Raw genomic sequence first — 19,825 nt, forward strand, 5'->3', positions numbered from 1 at the left:
TGGCTGAAATGGAATTCCACCTCCAAAACTCCCCAAATATCCAAGGGTTGCTTTCAGACAAAAGCTGCAAGGACAGAGAGGTCTGGCTTGTCTTGGCCTCTGGTGACTCCCTCTGAACTGCCTTCAAAACCCTGGGGCTCTGTGGTTTCCTTCCCCTAGAAAAGAACCATCCTTCTTGTCCAGGCACCCATGGCCTCAAGCACATGAGCACTGTACAGGTACAGAGGAGCTCTGTGCTCAGTGGGGTGGGGAGTGAGGACAGCAGAGAAGAGCTCTGAGAGGGTGGTTTCAGAGATGGTGGATCCTTTTGACATAATAGAAAAAAGATAGAAAAAGAAAGAATTAATAAAAATGGCAGCTGGAGAGGTCCAGACTGGACAGCAGGAGAAAGAAATTTCCCTCCCAGGGCAGGGCTCTTGTCCAACACTAGAAGGACTCTGGGTCAGTCCAAGGCTTTGTGGGGGCAGACATAGGCAGGCAGGAGGCAGAGCTGTCAGCAAAGGAAGGGGCCAGCCAGGTGGGGCAGCCGGGGGATGAGTTTTACAACATGGCTTATGTGGTCCAAGACCTGTTCCACATTGCCAAAAGATGGCTGCATCCTTGGGGATATTTAGTTGGCCAACACCCCTGTCAATCACTGTAACATAAGGTGACCAGAAGAGATTCACATAAGACCTCTCTCAGTAGTTTGGTTACACTGATGGGCAGAAGTTTATTCAGTATTGTTTTCATTTTGAAAGTAAGAGCAGTAATACTGGAGTCTTCTGTAGCAGGGGACATGGTATACCATATGGAACATGTGGACCATGGTAAAAGATGTTAAATAAATAAATAAAATATATTAAATTAAAAAATACATTTATAAATAAATGAATAAAAAAAAACATTCCCAGATGTTCCAGGAGCACCTCAGCCTCATGGTCTGGGATGAAAACTTATCACCATGAGTCAGCAGAGTGGGTCTCCAGATAGCTTTGCAGAATGGCTGGTATTACTGCCTAGTGGTACAGGGTTAATATTGGGGTGCAAGGAAGCAGCATTTTTGAATTTCACTAGACTTAATTATGGAATGTTAGGGGAAGAACCAAAGAAGGAAAAGGGAGGGGTCAATGTGGTTTGGAGAGAAATAGACATAGGAATAATACAGTAAGTGGGGTCAGACATACTGACAGAGGCTAACAAATGCTGATCAGTGTGCTTGTAAGGCCCTACCTTGCACCTGGTCCCTGTACTGTTCCACAGTACCCTGTTTCCTCATTTGGCTCAATGTGTAATTTCTGACTGCTCTGCAGAGCCAGTGGGATCTGGTGGAGTCAGATGAAAAACCTTTTTGCACACTTGTCTGTTTGTATGAACATGTCTGTATGAGGTACCTGAAAAGTTGAGTGTCCAAAGGCCAGATAAGGGGTGATCCATATGGTGTTGATAAAGGTACCCTTTATCATGGTATACCATGATAACTTATCCTTTGGTGCTCAGTAATCTAAAGATTTATAGAATGTCTTATGGATAGGCCTTAGTTACTCTTAATGACCCATTTTTCCTCTAAAAATACAAATGACATCATGTTAGTTATAATTTCACGCATGAATTTCTTAAAAAAGAAGCACCAGAAGGCTGCAGGACAAAGTCATTTCCCAGTTGTCCTCTTGAGTTGTGTTTCAAGCTTCCGGAACAACAGTTGTATAATACATAATATGTATAATCCATGAAAAACACATGGATTGTAACTTGGTCCCCTCCTGGAGTGCTATGGTCATGAATGCCAATGCCAAAAATGATTCCTAATTATTTTTACCTTTGTATTAGATATTACACACAAAGAAGGACACTCTTCTGTTTAGAAAGGTCAGTTTCATTATAATGAAAACCACCAAAGGATAGTATAGGGACTTATGATCCTATATTTTCAGAAAAAAGGGATGAGAATTTATGCTTTGGTGCTCTGTAGCCATCCATGTGGACAAGATTCCAATATGCCAAGGCATGTGTCCAAAAGCTACAGGGGGACCTGTTCCCAGTGCCTGCAGGGACAGAGGCGCAGGGCAGGGACACCGTGGGACAGCCTGGGCTGCACAGGGCACAGGGATGGGCAGCAGCTGCAAGACAGCCCTGCCAGAGCCAACTTGGTCAGCACTTTGGCCATGGCTGCTGAGCCTGGGCCTGAGGCAGGAGCAGGAGACAAGTGACCCTTGCAGGACTGGGGCCTCATTGCCTCCTTGTCCCAGCTCAGCAGCCTGGCAGGGGCCGCCCCATGCTCCTGCCCTTGGCATTGCCCATCCCCACATGCCAGTGCCCATCCTGGGAAGAGCCCTGAGCAAGGAGGGAGGGACAGGATCTGCCTGGCCAGGGGCTGGGGCTCAGGCCTTGGCCCTTGGCATTCCTGAAACACATCCAGGTTTGCTCAGCACCAGAGACACCTTTGCCTTCTTTGTCCCCAGCTGTCAACACTGCCTCCAGTATTCTGCTCTAACTGGAATCTGGGGACACTTTTCCCAGTCGTGTCCCTCAATGGGACCCGTTAAAACTTCAAGAAACTTTGGAGTTTAAATTTAATTTTCAGTTCTTGAGAAATTTTTTGAAACACTCTCTGAGGGACTGAGTTTGATGTAAACAACACCAAAGCCCCAAGAGGCTCATTAAAGTCTTTGTGCTCTGCCTGTGCTACTGAGCTTTAAAGGAACAGCTCTTCCCAGGACCAGCTCCTCTCCCAGCCCAGCAGGGCTGAGGGCTCTGCCTGCAGGCACTGAGGGGACAGGAGCCAGGCAGAGGCAGGCTGAAGGCAATCAGGATTGGGAAGACATGGAGCTGAGACTTCACTTGGGGAAAAGATCTTCACAGCCCTCTACATGGTGACTTCTCTGTGGCAAAGGAGGAGGAGGAGGATGCGCTGCAGAGTGGGGCTGCCCTGGGCACCATCAGAGGAACAGGGCAGGATGGCTCCTGCTGCCAGGGATGGCTGCAGGGGCTGAAGCTGGGGTGGCAGCCAGGGCTGCTCAGAGCTCCAGATCATGGCCAGCGCATTTCTGAGGGGACTTGCCATGAGCTCATTCAGGGCAGGAGTTTCCTGTTTGGGTCTCAGATTTCCTGAGTCTGTGCTCCCACTTTTCCCTGGCTCAGCTTGGTGTCAATGGAAACTCAGCTGTGCAAGGCAGAGCAGTGGCTGGGACTCTTAAACCATCACCCTGAGGATTCCTGGGCACCTCAGCAAGTGCCTGCACCTGCCCAGCCTCCAGATCCATGCAGCATCACCTTTCCATGGTGCCCAGGCTGGGCGAGCTGTTCTTTCATCCCTGCAGGGCCCAGCAGTTGCAGGGCAGGGCTCGCCTGGGGGCTGGGCTGGGCTCTGGCAGCTCTGGCAGGGAAGGAGCCCAGGGCCACAGGAGCAGCTGGGGCTGGGACAGCTCCAGCAGCAGAGCCGTGGGCAGGGAGGGAGGGAGGCAGTGCTGAGGGCAGCCCTGCTGCAGGACAGATGTGGCACCTGCCGGGCCTGCCCTGCAGGGCACACACTGTTGTGAGCAGCACAGCTCTTGTGTCCCCTCGCAGCCAGGACAGTCCTCAGCCCGGGGGCTTGGGGCCCTCAGTCCCTCCTGGGCCGGCAGAGCAGCCCCAGAGATGAGGGGCATCTCTCCGGCCAAGTGCCCATTCCCTGCTGACCAGGGCCTGAGGGCCACTGTCTTGCCCTGCTGCTGCCTGGCAGGGGCTGGGCAGGGCTGGCCAGGGAAAGGCTTTTCCTCAGGCCCGGCTCTCTCTCTCTCCTTGCCTTGCCCAGGTGCTGCTGGCATTGCTGAGGGGCTCTCTGCAATGGCAGTTCCAGCTGCAGGGCCAGGCCCAGCCCTTGGGCTCCTCCTGTGCAGGCTGAGCACAGCAATGGGGTGTCCCAGCTCCCTGTGCCCGGGCAGCTCTGGGGAGGGCAGCCTGGGAGGCTGACAATGAGTCCACTCTCCTGACTCTGGGAAAGGCAGGAGCCACTTTGTGTGCCAGAGATCCCTCTGCTCTCAGCAGTGTCTCCTGGCTGTCCAGGGTAACACGGGAGTGGATTTCAGAAAGGTGCACGTCCAGGGCAGCTGGAAGAGGCAAGAGGGACCGAGCAGCTCCCCTCAGTCTGCACTAAGCCTCAGACAATGCTCCTGCCTCTCTGGACACTCTCTTCTCCGGTCTGTGCAGCAGAATCTCTCATTCTGCCTCCTACAATCCCCATCCCTTCATGCAGGCAGCTCCTCTGCCTTGGCTCAATATTCTTTATACAAATCCCAAAACCAGGACTGGCCCCTGCCCTTACTGTGCCGCTGCACTGACTGGGGGTCAGGTCTCACTCCCAGGTGTCCTGTAGGTCAAGGTCCATCTCCTCACACAACATTGGCCAGCAGCAATCAGGGCACCAGTAACAAAGGTGAAGGAAGATCTCCTAGACATACACAAGGGAGAGGTGTTTAGTGGTAGGAAAGGGTCTATGAGAAAGGGCGTTGAAATTTCTATGAGAAATCTCCGCTCGATTATCACTGTCATTCCTTCTTCAAAAGGTGCCAAGGTCCAGAGACAGCAAATGTCCAACAGCAGCTCCATCAGGCACTTCCTCCTGCTGGCATTGGCAGACACACGGCAGCTGCAGCTCCTGCTCTTCTGCCTCTTGCTGGGGATCTCCCTGGCTGCCCTCCTGGGCAATGGCCTCATCATCAGCGCCATAGCCTGCGGCCACCACCTGCACACGCCCATGTTCTTCTTCCTGCTCAACCTGGCCCTCAGTGACCTGGGCTGCATCTGCACCACTGTCCCCAAAGCCATGCACAATTCCCTCTGGAACACCAGCACCATCTCCTACACTGGATGTGTTGCACAGGTTTTCTTCTTTGCCTTATTCATGTCTGCAGAATTTGCACTTCTCACTGTCATGTGCTATGACCGCTACGTGTCCATCTGCAAACCCCTGCACTACGGGACCCTCCTGGGCAGCAGAGCTTGTGCCCACATGGCAGCAGCTGCCTGGGCCAGTGCCTTTCTCAATGCTCTGCTGCACACAGCCAATACATTTTCCCTGCCCCTGTGCCATGGCAATGCCCTGGGCCAGTTCTTCTGTGAAATCCCCCATATCCTCAAGCTCTCCTGCTCAGACTCAAACCTCAGGGAGCTTGGGCTTCTTGCTATTATGGCCTGTTTAGCTTCTGGATGTTTTGTTTTCAATGTTTTCTCCTATGTGCAGATCTTCAGGGCTGTGCTGAGGATCCCCTCTGAGCAGGGATGGCACAAAGCCTTTTCCACCTGTCTCCCTCACCTGGCTGTGGTCTCCCTGTTTATCAGCACTGCTTTTTTTGCCAACCTGAAGCCCCCCTCCATCTCCTCCCTATCCCTGGATCTGGCAGTGTCAGTTCTGTACTCGGTGGTGCCTCCAGCCCTGAATCCCCTCATCTACAGCCTGAGGAACCAGGAGCTCAAGGCTGCAGGGTGGAGACTAACGACTGGATGGTTTCAGAAGAATTAAACTGCTGGCTAGTTTCTGCATATCACTTGTAATAAAACTAATCTTTGATAGTTGTTGCTTGATTATGTGATTTCTTTGTTCTTTTCTTTCCTTTGTTTCAGTTTTTTAATACTGTCCACAAAGAAAAGATATTATTTGTGCTTCATTTCATTTTGTTTACCTCCAAATTGGCTGTAGCTCACAGACTATGTCAATGAGGAGCTGTGCTCTCAGTTCCTTTAAATGAAATAAAGGATCTCCCAGCAGAGTTTTCACCAAAGATCCCCCTGTTGTTGCCTTCTCTGGAGCTGCAACAGCAATGTCTGTGTGCAGAGCTGGGGGCAGATCAGTGCTGGCCCAGCCACTGTGCCCAGCAGCAGCAGCACTTGGTGTTGCCAGTGCTGCTGCCATGGCCCTGCCCTGCTGCCCTGGTGGTCCTGGTGTTACTGCAGGGCCTGAGTGCTCTCGGGGCCGGGCACAGCCCTGGGGGTGGCAGTGCTGGGGCTGCAGCAGGAACAGGCCATGGGCACTGCTGGGGCAGCGCTGACGCCTCAGCCCAGGGCCTGGGGGCTCCAGGCTCCTTGCCCAGGCTCTCTCAAGAACACACCCAGGCCAATGCTCAGCACAGAAAAGCCCCGTGAGCAGCCCCAGGCTGGCCGTGGGCAGGCTCGGGGCAAACAGCATGGCTGGGGCTCTGCAAGGGCCCTGGGGCAGATGGGAAGGAGCAGCAGAGCAGGGGCCGATCCATCCCCAGTGCACTGCACAGCCCAGGGCAGCATCCCAGTGTCCTCATGGAGCTGCCAACAACATCCCCCCTCTGCAGCCCTGGCCTCTCTCCCAGCTCACACAGGTGCCCCTTCCTTGCAGGCACAGACACGGCAGCACTGGCTCAGCAGCCCCTGTTTGCATTGCACACAGCAGGGGGTGCACCCCCATGCTGTTGGTGTGGGGACATGAACCTGAGGGAGCACAAATGCCATCAGTCCCTGGGGCCAGCAAGGGCTGGGGGACACCAGGGAAACCACTCAGCTTTGTCCTGGCCTCTGCCGTCAGCCAGAAAGTTTGTTCCCATCAGCTGGGAGTTTCCTGTGCCCCTGCAGATGCGGTTGCTCAGAGGCAGGGCTGTCTGGCAGCCACCCCCAAGCTGCCCTGAGCATTTCCATGGCTTCACCTTTGCTTTCTTTACTCTTCCTGTTACAAATTTCTTCCTACTGCCCACCCCTGTTCCCTCCCCTGCAAACAGCCCATCCCTGTTTTCCCTTTCCTCTCTGGCCCCACTCCCCATTGCACTTGCTGACTTGGCCCCATGGGAACGTCCCTTGGGGAGCAGGATCATCCTACAAGGGCTGCAGGAATTGTCTGCAGGCTCCTGCAGTCCCTGGTGCTGCTCCCTTGCCAGAGGCACCCCAGGCCAGGGGGGCACATCTGGGCTGCTGTGTCTGGCTCTGGGGCTCCCTGTTCTGGGCAGTGAGGAGGAGGTGCAGAGGCTCTGCAGGACTGACAGGATGGGCTTTGGGGCTGGCAGGGGAAGCTGAGGGACCTGGGCTACTGGAGCTCCTGAAGAGGAGGCCCAGGGCTCGTCCTGCAACTGCTCCAAGGGTGGTTCCAGAGAGTCACAGAATCAGAAAGGTTGGAAAAGACCTTGGAAATCATCAAGTCTAACCTGTGCCCTGACACCACCCTGTCTCCCTAGAGCCTCCCCTTCTCCAGGATAAGCAACCCCAGCTCCCTCAGACACTCTGAAGAAGACTTGTGTTCCAGACCGCTCACCAGCCATTTTGCCCTTCTCTGGACATGCTCCAGCCCCTCCATGTCCTTGCTAAATTGGGGCCCAGAACTGGACACAGCACTCGAGGTGTGGCCTCATCATTGCTGTGCACAGGGGAACAATTCCTGCCCTGCTCCTGCTGGCCACACCATTCCTGAGCCAGGCCAGGAGCCATTGGCCTTCTTGCCCACCTGGGCACATTGGTGGCTCATGTCCAGCCTGCTGTCCATCAGTCTCTGCAGGTCCCTTTCTGCCTGGCTGCTCTCCAGCCCCTCTGTCCCCAGCCTGTAGAGCTGCAGGGGTTGTTGTGGCCAAAGTGCAGGACCCAGCACTTGGTCTTGTTCAACCTCACCTTGTTGGATTTGGGCCCTGGATCCAGCCTGTCCAGGGCCCTCTGCAGAGCCCTCCTTCCCTCCAGCAGATCCACACTCACACCCACCTTGGTGTCATCTGCAAATTTCCTCATGCTGGACTCAGTCCCCTTATGCAGATCATCAGTGCAGATACTGAAATCCACGCTGGCTGGCTCTGATCCCTCGCCATCCTGTGGGTGCCCTGTGATGGCTCTCAAGGTGATCTGTTCCATAACCTTGCCAGGCACCCAGGTCAGGCTGACAGGCCTGGAGTTCCCGAGCTCCTCCTTCCAGCCCTTCTTGGAGATGGGCTCACACTGGCACCTCCAGTCCTCTGGGACCTCCCTGATGAGCCAGCACTGATGGTAAATGATGGAGAGCAGCTTGGGGAGCTCATCCACAGCTCCGTCATCCCCCTGGGATGGATCCCATATGCTTCCAGAGACACCTGTGAGCATCTGAGTGGCTCAGCAGGTCCCCAGCTGCTCCCTCCTGGTTTACAGGGGGCTGCTCTGCTCCCTGTGCCCATCCACCAGCTCAGGAGAACACTTCTCCTAAGTGCAACCTGTTTTGTTCTTGAAAACTGAGGCAAAGAAGGGGTTAAGTACCTCATCCTTTCCCTCATATTTGGTAACCACATCTCCCCCAATAATGGATGGAGATTGTCCTTGTACCTCTTTTTGCCATTAATCTATTTATAGAAACATTTTTATTATCCTTCACAGAAGTGACCTGGTTAAGCCTTAAGCTTTCACCTCTCTGATTTTCTTTCTGCATGACCTAACAACATCCTTAAACATTTCCTGAGTTGCCTGCCTCTCTGTCGAAAGGTGATGCAACTTCTGTTTTGCCTCAAGTTCCTGCAAAAGGCCCATCACATTCAGAACGTCACCTGTTGGCTAAAGAATGCCTCAGACGAGGAAAATACAAGAGTCTATAAATTAAAAGAGGGAAAGCAAGCTAGTAAAGTAAAAGAAGAAAAAGTGGCTGGGAAGGCTAACAAAAACTGGGACCCCCTTGATCACTTACCTCCCTCCTACCCTTGCAGTACCTCAAATCCTTCCTCCAGTTCCTCTTTCCGTGGACCCAATTCCTCCTCCTCTCCCAGCTGTCATTCCTTTACCACCTCCTAACCCAGTTATACCTCCACCACCTTTCCCTCAACCCTCTTCTTACTCTCTTTACCCTTCCCTACTCTTCCCTTACCTCTACCATCTCATGCGCCCCTTATTCACCAGCAAGTTCCTGCTCTGCCTCCCCCACCACAAATGAGAAGCCAAACAACATCTCAGAATCTCATGCCCAAGAGTGCAGTTACCCAGTCAGCCTCCACAGCTGATGTTTCTACAACCTATTGAAAGTGGCTGAAGTGGAAAAATTGTTCCCCCTCAGAGAAGTTCCCATGGGCGGGGTGGTCAGTGAGACTGGATTTGTAAATGCTCCTTTGACTGCATCCGAAGTTTTAAACTTTAAAAAAGAATTGTGAAATTTAGTGGAAGAGCCAGTCGGAATAGCAAATCAAATTGATCCACTTTTAGCCCTAATATTTATCCATGGGGAGAATTGAACTTCATCTTTAACATCCTATTTTCCCCAGGAGAGACTCGATTAATAAGAACTGCAAGAATGAAAATTTGGGAGCGAGAAAACCAACCCTGGCCCCCAGGTGACCAAAAAATGCCTTTAGTGGAGCCTGACTGGGACCCTAATCAAGAAGAGGGGAGAAGGAATATGAGAGATCACAGTCCATGATGACCAGAGGGATAAAAGAATCAGTGCCTAGAGGGAGTAATACCAGCTTAGCCTTTGACAGCAACCAGAAAAAAGACGAGACCCCAGCACCATGGCTTAATGGGCTAGAGGAAAACTTCCAGATTTACTCTAATGTTGACCCAGGTAGCCCAGAAGGCCAATCTCGGGTTCCCTGTGGTCAGGGATGACCCTGAGAATCCCTTTTTCCCAGCCTGGTGTTTTGAAGGAGTCTGAATTCTTCGGCTCTGGTTTCCAAGGTTTTCTATTGTTTCTTATTTATAAAATTTTTTTCTCTGGCCTGCCAGAATTCAGACAGAGGCAGACTCCCTGCCCCTGGGCTGGTGCCTACATTTTATACTATGAACTATGTGTACTTTATTTTTCATTATTTTCCAATACCTAAAGACACACAGCAGGGGACTTTCAGTATTAATCAAAACAAATGCACCTTTTATTGTGTGCCCACAGCAGATGCAACAGAAGGATTAGAAAGGAGATAAAGGACAGAGAGAGAGAGAAAGGAGGGTTGGTTTGGAGGAATAGCTACCAACAGAGAGATGAAATCCTCGTGGTCCAGCCAATAGTTCTGTCTGGTCACGTCGGGGAGAGTCTCAAAGCCTTTGGTTAACTCAGGGCTCTTTTATAATCTACCGCTGGGAGGGAGCAGGACGGCACATGGAGGGAACAGTGGAGAATAAATCCATTGGGAACAGGCACAGACAGTCCAGGTCTGAACAGCACAAACCGGTGCCAGCAATGAGCGGGGCCTGTTGTTTCAGGACTGGTTCCTATGGGAAACATCCCGCTTCCCATGGCAGACATCCAGCTCCAGTCAGGCCAGCACCTCTGGGTTAGAATTTGAAGGGTCTCAGTCTCAGTCCTTGGGGAGCGCTTCAATCTCTGTCCTTGACGGCGGCTGTGAGGCAGATGAGGGATCTTTGGACCATCTCTTACAGACTGATGTAGCAAAACATAAAAACAATTATTCATCTCCCCTTAAAAGAAAATTAACTGAATTATTTTTCTTATTTATAGTATTATTATTCTATATTTGTATTACCAAATTTGAATGTATATATTAAAAAACCCATACCATTTTAGAAAGCAAAAAATTTATTGGTCATTGGTTCTAAGTAACACGATTCCCTTCATTAATTCACTGTCCAGTGTGGCTCTTGATTTCTTCTTAATGCTAATTAGCCCCATTTTAAATCCTTTTGTAATCCTTTTTTATCATTTTCACAGAAAAGGCAAAAAAGGCCACTTTGGGGTCTCTGGTGACACTTCTGGGGCACATTTGGGGCAGTTTGGGGTCTGGAGAGGGAATTCAGAGAGAACTTGAGGGTCTGGAGGACACTTGGGGGAGCCGAGTGGGCACTTGGAGGGGCACTCAGGGATTCTGAGGGACAGTTCGTGGTCTGGGGCAGCACTTGGGGGTCCAGGGGGTTCCTTGGAGGTCAGGGAGGGGAATTTGGGGCCCTTCGGGATCCGGGCGGGCCCTTGGGGGGCCCTGACAAGCTTCTCTAGGGCGTGGGGTGTGATGGGAGTTGTAGACGCGGGTCTAATGCAGTTTAACATGGCCGCGGAGCATCACGGGAGTCCGAGACGCAGCTGCAATGGCGCTCAGTGGGGCGCAGGGCACGACGGGAGATGAAGTCCCGGCTGGAACAGCACTGGACAAGCGCCGCAGAGCATGATGGGAGCCGTAGTCGCGGAAGTGGCTCGAACGCTTTGTTTGGGAGTCCGGGAAGGTTCTGGGGGGAGACTCCTGCGTCCGAGCCGCGACTTGAGATCCTCGGGGGAACGTAAGCGGTTCGAGAGAACTTGCGGCGAGTTCGAGGACCTCTAACAAGGTTCTTTAGGGTGCGGGGCACGGCAGGAGTTTTAGGCGCAGGACTGTGTTCTGAGGGGCTCTGGGGCCGCGGGGGAGGAGAGGAGATGAATTCCCAGAAGTGGCTGTACCGGGCATCTGTGGGGTCGGGAGCACTCAGGGGATCCGGGGACGCTTTCAGGAGGTCCCGAATGGGCGCTGAGAGGGCACTGAGGGATCCTGGAGGGTCTGGCGGACACTTAAGGGACAAATGGGGGGCCGATCCCGGTGGTTCTGTGGAGCGCGGGGCATGACGGGCGTTGTAGTCCCGGCTCCAATGGGGCTCAATTGGGCCGCGGGGCATGACGGGAGTTGTGGCTGAGATAAGCACCGTCCCCGAGTCTCCGATCTCTGGCGCTGATTGGCTTCGAGTGATGACGGGCGGGAGCCTCGGCAAATGGGATGTGGCAAAGGCGGGAACAGCCCATTCAACTTCTCCAGTCCCCCCCAATACAGCCCAGTTCATCCCCAGTACAGACCAGTGCAATGCCAGTACAGCTCAGTTCATCCCAAGTAGAACCCAGTTCAACCCCAGTGCCCCTCCAGTCCCTCCCAGTACAGCCCCGTCCCTCCCAATAACCCTGAGTTTATTCCCAGTCCCTTCCAGTTCCCTCCAGTGTCATTCACAGGATGCCCCAGCGTCCCCAGTCTTCTCCGCAATGGCCCCAGTGTCTCCAGTATGTCCCAGTCCTCCCCAGTGTCACTCCCAGTCTGTCCCACTGTCTCCCACAGCGTTCCCAGTGTCCCCAGTATGTCCTAGTCCTCCCCAGTGTTTCCAAGGACAGTTTCATTTCTCTCGGTGGCCGTGGCAGCCAAACCCAGCAGTGGGGTCAGTGCAGTGCCCATGGCCACAGCCCCTTGCAGGGGCCCAGTGCAGCTTGGGCTGATGATCCACCCTCACAGCTGGCCCAGGGCAGCTCTGCAGTGGCTTTGGTGGCACCTGGGGCTGGCACACACCTGAGCACTGTGTCTGTTTGCACTGGGGAAACTCAGGAGTTTGAGATTGCTGCAAAAAGTACAAAAAGGGGAAAACCCCTCTCAGGCTGGGTGCAGCCAGCTCTCTAAGCACAGCAGGGCCCAGGGGAGTGAGGACAGACAGGATGGGGCTGGGCAATGTGGAGCAAGGTTGTCCACACTGGGTCAGAGCTCCAGGCACAGCTTCTGTGAGCAGGCCAGAGCTGCTGAGGAGAGTCCCTGGGTCAATATCAATCACAGAATGCTGCAATCACCTCTGCTCTAAGGAGAAATTTAATAAAAGACACCCTTTGAAATAGGAATGTATATTTTATTACTGCTCTTTGAAATCTTTCTCCATAACTGGACTAGGAAAACTTTAATGACCCTCTCAGGGCTTTGGTGTTGTTTACATCACACTCAGTCCTTAAAAGTGTCTTGAAAAAACTTCTCAAGAACTCAAAGTTAAATTTAAACTCCAAATTTTCTTGAAGTTTTAATGGCTCCCACTGAGGGACACAACTACCTGCCTCTGCCTGCCCACACAAAGGCTCCTTCTGGGGGCCATGCTGCACTACAGCCCTGCCCTGCCAGGGAAATTCCTTTATGTTTGGGTCCTTTCTTGCTCTCCCTATCTGCCCTTTGCATTAATTCTTTCTTTCTCTGGCTGTTCTCTATTGTGCCAAAAGGATCCACATATATGAAACTTCCCTTCAATCCCTCCCAGGTCTCCTCTGCTATCCTCAGTTTCCACTCCACTCAGCACAGAGCTGCTCTCATTTGCTATTTCAGAGGGCATAATTTACTCAGGCCTGAGCTGTAGTGAGGGATAACTCCCAACGTCACATGGAAATGTAATCATACCAGTGTGTTGTTTAAATACAGTCACTAAATGTGAATTACAATTTACCCATTTCCATAAAACACACCCCAAGTTCCCAGATTCAGTCCTTGTTTTCTCTATCTGTTGTGGTGTGTTGCAATATCCTGTTTTACCTTCTCCCTTCCCCCTCGCCCCTCGCTGAGTGTGCCCTGTCAATCAGGCTAACATACCAGCAAGGCGTCGTGTGATAGGTGACCCTAGTACCTGGAGACCCTGCCCCTTCACCTGGTTGGTGACTCACCTGTCCCCTCCCCTTCCCCTGTCCTGAGCTTAAAATGTGAATGAGACCATGTGGCCCTATTCTGTTACCAGCAGTGGCCCAGTGCAGACGTATCTGTACTCATGGAATAAACATCTGGCTACCTTCTAGCAGAATCCGCTCCCTTCTTTTCTTCACCATCGCCAGAAGCTCTCCCCTGAGGAGAACGGAGTCCTGTCTTGTGCCCCGCTGCACTCTGCCGCCAGCCAAGGTATCTTTGAGGTATAACACCGCAGAGCTGCCTGTGGCCCAGCAGCGAAGGTCAGAACTGGCCTGGGCACCATCTAACTGGTTATATTGGGATACATATTCCAATATATTGGCGTCCCTGTGGGTGGCTCGACCCTGAGCCGGAAAACGGACTCGCAGTTCCTCAGAGAAGCTTCTGCCAGCCGTGCATCCAGCTGAAAGGAGCCTGGCTTCAAGACTCCCAGCTAGAGACTTTGGGAATACTCCCAGAAAAAGTTTCGTGGACTGTTCGGTGCCTTTGGAAAGCCCTGCTTCATTGTGGTGAACAGATTTTCCAGAGGAAGAAAAGGGTAGCTTCTCTTACACCCAGAGAGAAGTCCTTTTCCGGTGGAGACCTGCCTGTACCCAGCCTACAGCTTCCATTTCACGTGAGTATCTCTGCTTTCGGTAGAGCAGAAGCTCAAAAACAGACTCTGCCGCGAGTTCTGTTCCTTTTTGCCTTTGCATTTTGGCTGCGCAGCCCCACAGACAAGAATTCATAGCGTTCTAGTGTTAGCTTTCCTGCCGCGTGTTTCACTGTTTTTTAGAATTCGCGCCGGAGCGGGATCGCTCTCTGCCCTTCCCCCCCCGGCTCAGCAGCGTGTTCAGACACGTGTTAGGAGATTTTCTTTCTCTTTCTCTTTGCGGGAGAGGGGGGGGCTCTCTTTCCACGTGGCCGGGGGACCTGCGGGGGTCGGGAGTGCTCTGCACACGCGGCGGCGGGGGGGGGGCGTCCCGGTTTCGGCTGCCACGTGGAGTAGCTGCTCTCTCTGCTCCGCGGGGGGGCTGCATTCCACCGCGGGGGAGGCTTTGTTTCTGCCTCGGCTTGGCAGGGCGTGCCCTTCCGCCGCTGCCCGGGAATTTTAAAAGCGGTATATACAGCTGCATTGTGAAGCTTTTGTCTGCTCGTTATCGCTTTCTATCTGTGGTTTTTTTTAGAAATTGGTAGCTGATTTTAGCTTTGTTTTTGGTCAGGCGGGATTAAGTACTTTGCTTTTTAACATGGGTTCCAAACTTAGCATTGTACAAAGGGGAGTGTATTATCATATTGTTAGCATTTTAATCAAGAGTAATGTGAAATTCTCTAAAGGAAAATTGAAACAGTTTATAAGATGGCTTTTTCTGCAGTTCCCAAACATTTCCCCTGAAGAAATCCACAATATTCAATTCTGGGATAAAGTTGGGAATGAATTGATAACCTTAGGACAATCTGGCAAATTACCCTCAGCTAAATTTGTGTTCTGGAGTTTACAAATTCGAACAGCATTGCTCAAACAAAAGGAAATGGAGAAAAAGCCAAATGTAAAGCCATGTGCCTCTGCTCTCCCTGTTCCTCCCTCTCCCTCTAAAACCCCTAAACCTCTTTCCCCAAAAAAATCCCGAGCACGTGTTAGTTTTTCGGAGAGCAGTGATGTCCAAAATGGCCCCCAGTCCCTAGGGGGTCCACAAGATGGTGGGTGCCACGTGGCATCTTCCCAAACCTGGTCTTCTTCTTCCCAAAATCCTCTTAAGCATCCCAAAATTCCTGCCCCATCCCCCTCTCCTCCTGTTCCTCGTGACACCTTTCCCCCTCCCCCCGCCTTTCCTGCAGTACCCTCAGCTCCGCCCCTCTACTCCTCCCAGGGGGCGGTTGCTGACGTGATGTCACCAGGTGACCCCGCCCTCCGTTCCCACGGTATCCCCGCCCCCTGCCAGCCCCTTGACCCCGCCCCTTGTTCCCACGGTATCCCCGCCCCTTGCCGGCTCCCTTTCCCCGCCCCCTCCCCGGGTTCCCACGGTGGGGACACACCCACTGCCTGTCCCCAAACCTGTAGCTGTGATCCCAATGCTTCTGATTCAAGGGATACAGAGCAGGGGACAGCAGACCCAATGCATGGTGCCATGTTGTCGCTAGCTCCTGTTATATTTCAGCCTGCAGCTCAAGCTGGAGCAGCCCCAACTGCTAATTGGAGTTCTTTTGGACGACAATTGATTAAAGAGATCTGTAAATCTCATAAAGAATATGGTGCACACAGTCCATATTTCCGTGGCCTTTTAAATTCTGAATTAAGTAGGACTGTTGTGGTTCCACATGATTTAAAACAAATTTTTTCATGTCTCATGACATCCACGGAATTCAAATTATGGGAATCAGCATTGAAACAACTGCTAAAAGATGCTCTCCCAAGCTTACAGGCTGATCCAAACACAGCAAAAGACAACAATGGTAACCCCATTACCCTTGACCACCTCTGTGGTGAGGGTCAATGGTCTTCTCCCTCAGTCCAAGCTGCTGCAATTCCTGCAGAAACACTTGAGAAAGTAAAGGAAGCAGCTGAAAAGGCATTCTTTTCCCTCCAACCTGAGGGGCCTTTTGAGCCCTATAGTAAAATCAAACAACTACCATCAGAGCCTTTTGTGAAATTTGTAGAAAAACTAACTAGAGCCATTGAAATACAAGTTAAAAAGGAAAATGCAAGGGAAGCAATTTTAGAAGAAATAGCATTTACAAATGCAAATGAACAGTGTCGAGCAGCAATCCTGAGCCTTCCTATAGAACTTTCCCCTACATTAAAAGATATGCTTTTAGTCTGTAACAGGAAAGTGCCTCTGATGAGTGTTGCTGAAGACACCAGACCAAGGCTGCTGCCAAGACCACCTCAGCGTGTTGCTGTTGCCAGCCCTTCACCTTTTCCCTCAGCACAGCAGTACCCTGGGCAGCAGCGGAGACCAGCAATAGTTGAGCCCACTAAACCATGCCTGCTTTGTAATAAGCTAGGACACTGGAGTAACCAGTGCCCCCTGAAAAGGGAATTTGATGAATTTAAAAATAGCAGGGGAGGAGAACTGCAAGCCCTCCCTGGGGGTCAACAACAAAAAAACGAAGAATAAAGCGCCAGCCTGCCAGGCGTGCAGACATAAAAGGAGCAGGCCAAGAGAATAAGGGTAGCAAAATAAATCAAGCGCGCAATAATATTAACATTTGTGTAAGTGAAGCAGGTGCTTCAAAGACCAAGTCTGCTAGTCCACTGTTGAAGGTGAAACAAAATAACCTTTGTTATGATTTAAGTAATTCTGTATTAACCGCATCTTCTGTCAATGAGCCTTACAGGTTGCAGCTGACAGAGTCACTCCACCTGAAGGACACTGACTGGCATTTTGTCTCTGTAAATCCTGAACAGAAAGGTACTTGGAACCAAATTCGTTGTAAGTACATCATCACTGGGGACAAAAACACACCACAAGAGATCGAAATTGCTCCGGGACTGACAACATCAGATCCCAAGCAATTTGTTCTCAGCCTGCACTGTTTCCACCCACCCCTGTTTCTTCCTAAGGGACAAATTGTTGCTCAAGCTATCCCTGTGCCATCTTTACCTGAAAATGTTGATAAACAAGGGCCCACAGTCGCCCGGGTCCAAGTTATTGGGACAGATAAACCCAAATTGTGGTGCAATGTCAGTGGGGGTGGGGAGTCTAAACGCATTGAGATGCTTGTAGACACAGGTGCAGACTGCACAGTGATTCCAGTACAAGACTGGCCAGCACACTGGCCTTTACAAAATGTTGCTGGTCACCTTCGAGGTGTAGGAGGTCTGCAATTGGCAAGGCAATCCAAAAGCATTATTCAATTCGAGGGTCCAAACGGACAATTGGCAAATATCCGTCCATTTGTGTTAGATTATTCAGAACCTTTGTTAGGGAGAGATTTAATGGCCCAGTGGGGTGTCACAATTAATATTCCAGACTCTCCACAGCATTTTTGTGCAGCAGTCATTAAACAACAGCGCCCCATCCAAAAACTTAAGTGGAAAACAGACGAACCAGTTGATGTGAAACAGTGGCCACTCAGTAAACAAAAAATAAAGGTGCTTGAGGAACTAGTAGAAGAGCAACTAAAAAAGGGCCACATTGTGGAGACCATGTCCCCATGGAACTCTCCAGTGTTTGTCATCCAAAAAGCTGACAAAAAGAGGTGGAGACTCCTCTGTGACCTCCGACAAATTAATAATGTAATTGAAGATATGGGTTCTCCCCAGCCTGGTATGCCGTCCCCAACAATGCTTCCTCAAGATTGGAAATTAGCTGTTATTGATATTAAAGATTGTTTTTTCCAAATCCCATTGCACCCTGATGATGCACCGCGTTTGGCATTCTCTGTCCCTTCTATCAATTCAGAAGCTCCTATGAAAAGGTACCATTGGACCGTTCTTCCTCAGGGCCTAAAGGTATCTCCAGCTATCTGCCAGTGGTATGTCTCTTCCCTGCTTTCCCCAGTTCGTGCAGCCGCAGAGAAGGCCATCATCTACCATTATATGGATGATATCCTTGTGTGTGCCCCCAATGATGATTTACTAACACATGCGCTTGACCTAACGATCGATGCATTGATTGTTGCAGGGTTCGAGCTCCAGGAACAGAAAATTCAAAAGATGCCACCTTGGAAGTATTTGGGCTTAGAAATTGGAAATAGGACCATTGTTCCTCAAAAACTAGAAATCAATCCAAGGATCAAGAACCTTGCGGATGTCCACAAGTTGTGTGGGTCTTTGAATTGGGTAAGACCATGGCTTGGTCTGACTAATGAAGACCTTGCCCCTCTCTTCAATTTATTGAAAGGGGGAGAGGACCCAGGTGCTCCTAGGTCTATTACCCCAGAGGCACGGAAAGCTCTAGAAAAGGTTCAGATTGCAATGTCCACAAGACAGGCCCACCGATGCCGGCCTGATCTGCCATTCAAATTTATCATCCTAGGTAAGTTGCCACACCTCCATGGAATTATTTTCCAGTGGGAGGAAAAACAAACACCTAAGGCAAAGGACACACCAAAAAAGGACCGGGACCAGAGGGACTCTCTCTTGATCATAGAATGGGTTTTCCTCAGTCACAAAAGGTCCAAGACACTGACAAAGCCTCAGGAGCTGATAGCAGAACTGATCCGGAAAGCAAGGACCCGGATCAGGGAGTTAGCAGGATGTGATTTTAAGTGCATTCACATTCCAGTTGAGTTAAAATCAGGTCAAAATACTATGAAAATACTGGAACAATTGTTTCAAGAAAATGAAGTGTTGCAGTTTGCTCTGGATTCCTACTCAGGACAATTTTCGGTAGCACGGCCCGCTTGCAAATTGTTTGAACAAGATGTTCAATTTACTTTAAAATTAAGAACTGCTCTAAGTAGGAGACCTTTAAAAAGCGCTCTAACTGTCTTTACAGATGCGTCCGGGAGGTCCCACAAGTCTGTTATGACTTGGAAAGATCCTCAAACCCAGCAGTGGGAGACGGACATTGCTGAGGTGGAAGGTTCACCTCAGGTTGCTGAATTGGCTGCGGTTGTTAGGGCTTTTGAAAGGTTCTCAGAACCATTTAATCTGATTACAGACTCTGCATACGTGGCAGGAGTAGTATCCAGAGCAGATCAAGCAATACTGCAAGATGTATCTAACATTGCACTTTTTGAATTGCTCTCAAAACTGGTAAAGTTAGTCACTCACCGAGAGCAACCCTTTTATGTGATGCATGTCAGGTCACACACTGACTTGCCAGGGTTTATCGCTGAAGGCAACAGAAGGGCAGATGCTCTTGCTGCACCTGCAGTGATGGCCACTCTCCCAAATGTTTTTGAACAGGCAAAAATCAGCCACCAGCTTTTCCACCAAAATGCACCTGGCCTGGTTCGCCAGTTTAACATCACTCGAGAACAGGCCAAAGCGATTGTGGCCACGTGCCCAAATTGCCAACAACATGCACTCCCTACAGTGAGTACGGGAGCAAACCCAAGGGGACTGAACAGTTGTGAACTGTGGCAAACAGATGTAACACACATACAGGTTTTTGGACGGCAGAAATATGTTCATGTTAGCGTAGATACCTTTTCTGGAGCGGTCTATGCTTCTGCCCACACAGGAGAGTCATCTATTGATGCTATTAAGCACCTCTTACAGGCCTTTTCTTTCATGGGCATCCCCAAGGAGCTGAAAACTGATAATGGGCCTGCTTATAAATCCAAGGAATTCGGGAGCTTCCTGCAGCAATGGGGAGTAGAGCACAAAACTGGCATCCCCTACTCCCCTACAGGTCAAGCCATTGTAGAAAGAACTCACCGTGATATTAAAAGGGTCCTGGACCAGCAACAACAGGTTCTGAAAGTAGAACCTCCCCACATCCGGTTATCCAGGGCACTACTCACAATCAATTTTCTGAATTGTTCTTTTGACAGCCTGAACCCACCCATCCTACGCCACTTTGGGGGGAACAGTCACAGGTTGATGAAAGAAAAACCTCCAGTTTTAGTAAAGGACCCTGAGACTTGGAAAATGG

At 50.9% G+C, this 19,825-nt stretch overlaps 1 long non-coding RNA gene across 1 annotated transcript; it reads right to left on the reverse strand.

Annotated features, from left to right (window-relative positions):
- Positions 1-9,760: 9,760 nt before the first annotated feature.
- Positions 9,761-10,848, reverse strand: LOC141729487 (uncharacterized). The gene is made up of 2 exons (XR_012580988.1): positions 10,425-10,848; positions 9,761-10,288 (listed from the first exon to the last, which is right to left on the reverse strand). It is a non-coding gene; the product is annotated as an uncharacterized LOC141729487 (long non-coding RNA).
- Positions 10,849-19,825: the final 8,977 nt, after the last annotated feature.

Source organism: Zonotrichia albicollis, chromosome 7 (genome assembly GCF_047830755.1).
Source record: "Zonotrichia albicollis isolate bZonAlb1 chromosome 7, bZonAlb1.hap1, whole genome shotgun sequence".
Lineage (NCBI taxonomy): Eukaryota > Metazoa > Chordata > Aves > Passeriformes > Passerellidae > Zonotrichia > Zonotrichia albicollis.